The following is a 5744-nucleotide window of genomic DNA, read 5'->3' as shown; positions in this document are numbered from 1 at the left end:
AAATTAAAGTAACTAAATGTTTGTTTACTTTATTTTTATGTATATTGATTAACCACTATGTTATTACAATATGAATTTATTACTATTGTTATTAAAAATTAATTTATTCTAACTTTGGATGCATTGATTTAAATAATATATGAAAATAGTCTATGCACACAAACAACATATACTTTGTTATAACATGGACCTTGTGATCATTATTACTTTCAATAATAAAAAGTAAAAAAGATAGAAATAAATAATGAATAAGTATAAGAAGATTAAAATTAATATATAAATAATAATAGTAAAGAGAAGAAAGTACTTGATTATATGAGAAAAGGGAGAAAAATTAGAAAATATAAAGAAGCGGGACCAGTAAAAAAAGGGCAAAAAATAGGAAAAAGAAATAAAAATAAAAATAATATGGAATGAGCACTTTTATCCTAAAATATAAAGTGAGGAGTAAAGTACCTATTTATTGAGTTGAGGTAAAGTTCAACTAAGGGTAAAATTTAGGGGAATTTAACGCTTTTAACCCAAAATCACATGATCTTCTAGAAATTTGTACTAAAATTCACATGACTAAAGTTGTAAAACAAACTGAGCTACTTGGACACGGCTAGCTCCGATTCTATAAGCTCGACCTTAGCTAGTTTGTTGAAATAAAAGAGCCGAGTTTGAGCACCAAATGAGTCTTGAATATTAAATGAATCAAATTTGGCTCACGGGTAGCTTGTTTGGGCTCACACCAAGGACAGATAAGTTGTTTCAAAATCATAGGTTTGTTATTAGACAACTTAATTCATCATAAATAATATATTACCAAATAACAATAATTGGGAAATGATTAATCATTGCATACTGAGTTTGATTTCTTTTTTTCACCCTAAAATTAGAACCAAGGCATATTATACTTTTAAGCACATTTCTGCTTAAGTTTATTCAACTTTGTGAGAGCTTTTTTTTCCAATGTTTTGAAATCGGATTGAATAGACCAACTCGACTAGTCGAATTGCAAATCAGCCATGCTTTTGATCTGGATTAATGATTAACCCAAAATTTGAATCGCTCAAACCTAGTCAAGAACTGATTGAAGATTCAACTGGATTTCACTAATTATATATATATATTAAAAATTTTAGTTTTATTCAAAATTTTTAATGCTAAAATAAATAAAAATGATTAAGTCTTTGAACCAGGGTTGAAATAATTGAATTGGCTGAACAACAAACTAAAAGCTCTACCAATTCACTCTCCGCTCTAGATTTTAAAATATTGGTTTTTTTTTTTTGGTGTTAAATGAGCTAAACTCAATCTAGATCTTGAGTTTGGGGTTTTAAATAAGAGTTAATCTTGTATACATGATAGCATCTATAATATATATAAAGGGAGAGAAAGGAGTTTGAGGTAAATATTTATTCACTTTTATTTTTGCCCTTATGAAATCTACATTTATTTTGGTCCATATAAAACTACATTTGCTTTAATTACTCAAACACATGTTGTCAAGATAACTACTTATGTGCATTTTTTCCTTTTAACTATTTAAGGATATGTTTTCAATGTAACTAGCCCTAAGCATTAAAAGTACCAGAATTATTTTATAAAAAAAATTCAAAGTTTAAAATTGGTTTCAGCAATGAACATTTTATATAAAATATATTACCACAAATATTAAGGTTAATTGCATTTTGCACCCTTGAACTATCATCGAATTGCAGTGTGCACTTCGAACTTGTAAACACATTTATCTCGCCTTAGTTTCATTTGTATTTATGCCTTTCTCTATCAGTCACTTATTATCTCTCTTAGACTCTCAAATGCTGCTCTTTTAGCAAAAAATAAAAAGAAGGCATAATTAGATCTTACTGTGTCCGAATAGCTTGATCGACTGGCAAGACAAGGGCTGAAAAAGAGTAGTGTTGAAATCAAAGGACAAATCCTTCTTATTCGAAGTTGAAATAGGTAATACGATTTTTCGATTTCATGCATGGTGTTTGCATGAAGCTAATGCTTTGGATTCTTGTATTGTGTTGTGAATCTGGACATATGTGTTGGGAATATTCATTATGTTTGATCTTATTGTGAGATGGTCATGAGGCAGAACAATGGAAGTGTGGCTAAAGTTGAGGTTCAAAGAACAATACCTACTGCACCTACACATTTTCAGAGAATGTTCATTATGTTTGATGCACAAAAAAAGAGTATTTTTGGCTAGGTGTAGACCTGTCATAGGCTTGGAGCATGTCACTTGAAGTGGCCATTTGGAAGGCAATTAATTGCTGCAGTGAGTAGAGATGCAAACAACCAAATGTATCCACTTGCCATGGCTATAGTAGAAGTTGAATGCAAAGATTCTTAGATGTGGTTTCTCAGGTTGATGATTGATATACTTGGAAGACCAGAACATATGGGGTGGGCATTTATATCAGATATGCAGAAGGTAATACCACTCATTCAATTTTTTTAAAAATATTTTGCTACTACTGGTTTTCTTAATTTTGTGAATATTCAATTTTTTAGGGACTTGTTGAGACTTTGAATGAAATCATGCCTAGAGCAGAACATAGGTTCTACATCAAACACTTATATGCAAATTTTAAACTATTGTATAAACAAAATGACTTGAAGAAACTGCTCTGGCTTGCTGCATCAGCATATACTATGGAGGAATTCAAGAAACATATGAATATTTTGAAGAATACAAATCAAGTTGCCTATGACTGGTTGATGAAGATTTCTTCAAACACATGGGCTAGATCTCACTTCTCATGCAGGGCCAAGTGTGATTTATTAAGCAACAATGTATGTGAGTTTTTCAACTAGTTTATTAAAAAATTAAGGGATAAGCCTATACTCACAATGATGGAAGTGATCAGGAGGCAACTGATGAAAAGGTTTCAAGAGAAAAATAAGGCATTTACTATATTTATTGGTGACATTTGTCCTAGGATTATGGAGAAAATTGAGAAGACAAGACTTGGAGCAACTGCATGTGATGTTACACTTGCTGGCAAAGAGATCTTTGAGGTTGTAATTGGAGTTGAAAATTCCATTGTTGACATTAGGAAGAGATCTTACACCTGTAGAAAATATGATTTAACTGGAATACCATGTGTTCACGTAGCTGCAGTTCTTATACATATGAATGTTAATATTCTAGAATATGTTCATCCCTGGTATAGTAGACATGCATAGGGACTGACATATCAGCATATGATCACACCTATTTTAGATGAAAGCATGTGGGTTGAAGATGAATATGATCCTATTATGCCGCCCTTTAAACCTGGTAGGCCAAAAAAGTCACGAAAGAGAGCACCAGATGAGTTAAAAAGTGCTACTTCAATTAGTAGGCATTATGAATAAGCAAAATGTGGTAACTATGGTGCACATGGACACAATAAGAGAAGATGCAAAGAACCTCCAAAACAGGTTAAGTCTTTTAATACACCCACTTTATTTTGTCATAATATGTTCTCATCATACTTTAATTTCAAACTATTTGTCTTTTGCTTGGTTAGGATGCTAACAAAGGGAAGAAATTAGGTATTGCTGCTAATTGGAAGAACAAAGGTAAGCAAAAGTCATAGAAACTAGAGTTGCAATAATTGACATTCCTTTCACCTATGCTAGAGGTAGAGGTTCAACTAGAGGAATAAATATAGGTAGGGGTGTTTGAAGAGGAAGGGGAAGAATAAGTGGAAGAGGTAATCCTCTTGGTCCTGATGGATTGTCATTCACCGGTGAACTCCCTATAAGTAGGATAAGAGAAAGCTCATATGGTATAAGAAGGTGATAAGTGAATATTTAACGTACATTTTGTACGAATTTGGCATGAATTTTTGGTATGTTTTGAGAAGATTAAAGCCATATTTGAACTCTTTTGGTGATAATTGCTTAAATATTGTTTAAGGGTTAAGAAATTGATAAATGAGTGGATTAATGCGTTAATTTTGTGAAATTGTGAAGGTAATTGATGTATGAAAGTCATGCACAAGTTGAAAGAAATGTCAGGGTCATCCAGAGGACAAAGTACACAAGAAATTGGGAGCAAAAAAATGTAGAAAAAGAGAAGAAGTGAAAAACTGGAAAATTGCTCAACGCGGATCTGAGCTCGGATCCGTGTGTACAAGAGGGATCCGAGCCCTCGTCTGTACTTCTGGCGGAATGTATCCGAGGTCACGAAGATCCGACCTCGGATCCATTATGAAATCCCTCGGATCCTGAAGATCCGAGCTCGGATCCATTTTCACTCCTCGGATCCGAGGCTATGATCTGTCTCTCTCCTCAGCAAGTGCCACAGCCGTTTTTCTTTACCTTTTTCACAACTTTCCAGCTATTTTGAGGGACAGAAATCGGTGGCACATGCCTCTGCAACAAAAGAGAAGACCAAATGAGTATGGACAAAAGGAAATATCATATCTTTGACTTCTTTTTACAAAATCTGAGTGGAGGAAATTATGAAGTGAGAGGAATGGAATTTCTTTCACTTTTTATGCAGAAACACAGAGGAGAAGCCTGGATTACCATACGTAGCTAGTTTTCTTTCTTGTATCTAGTTTTCTCTCTAGATAGGAGTTCTTGGAGAAGTACTTGGAGAGTTTCACTTATAATCATATTGTGCAAGAACATAGCAGGAATTGGAGAGCTTCACCTTCAATTGGCTAAGCTTTTTTTTATCTTTCTTATACTTGTACTTTATGAGGTTTTGCATTAATAAACTTGTGAGTTTGATTGTTAAATCATTCATGAGTAGCTAAACTCCTTCATCTAGGGAGTAGATGAAACTTATGGCTAAATAATACTAATTGAATGTGATCTACACTTGTTATATCTTGTATTAACTTGTCTACTTGTGTAGCTGTGATTACTTGTTATTGATTGATCACCAATAGCATGTTTATAGTGTTATTATTCAATGAGAATTGGTAATAACAATTGAAACACATGAGTAGAGCTTGAGTTGTATGTTCATGAAAATAGAAATACACTTAGGTGGATTATTTAGCATTTCATGAAGTAAAACGGAGTAGTAGTAGTATTTCACCATGAAAATAGGGAAATCTATATTGCTCTAGGCCATTTCATCATGAAAATGAGATTTGGTAAATTTGGAAATGAATCTCTGGTTAAATAAGAATAATAGCAAGAAGTAAATCTATTCATTTGTATTGTTTATGCCATAAGTGGAATTTACATCCCTAGAATCTTTCTTAAGTGAAATTTCTCTATTTGCATTAAGCATTTGTAAACTAGATTTGTATATCAGATTTGTAGATTACAGCATATTACTTTCTCTGCTCAAATTATTTGTAAGTCTAAATAATAGAGAAAACAAGGGTTTAGTAATTGTTTAATTTGCTCCTCGTGGGATCGACCCGATACGCATCTTGTACTACAATTGCGACCTGTATACTTGCAGTCCAACGGGTGTAAAATCGGAATTAAACTTGCACTTAAAGTAAAAATCCCGTCAAGTTTTTGGCACCGTTGCCGGGGAGCGGCAATATTAGAGCCTAATCATCTTTATTAATTTAGACAGCTTTATTTTTTAGATTATATTTAATCTTATATTGTAATCAGTTTTTTTTTACCATTGAAGTTGCATATTATCCCTTATTTCTGTTTGTAGTGTATGCACCGGGAGTCTCGAGAAGTCGCACCTTTCGATCCAAAAATTGAGAGGACACTACGTAGACAAAGGAGGCACACACAACAGCAAGAGGAACAAGAGATTTGGCAACCCATAGAGAAAA

This window comes from Coffea arabica, chromosome 9c (assembly GCF_036785885.1).
Source record: "Coffea arabica cultivar ET-39 chromosome 9c, Coffea Arabica ET-39 HiFi, whole genome shotgun sequence".
Taxonomy (NCBI): domain Eukaryota; kingdom Viridiplantae; phylum Streptophyta; class Magnoliopsida; order Gentianales; family Rubiaceae; genus Coffea; species Coffea arabica.
This window is presented reverse-complemented; position numbering follows the sequence as displayed.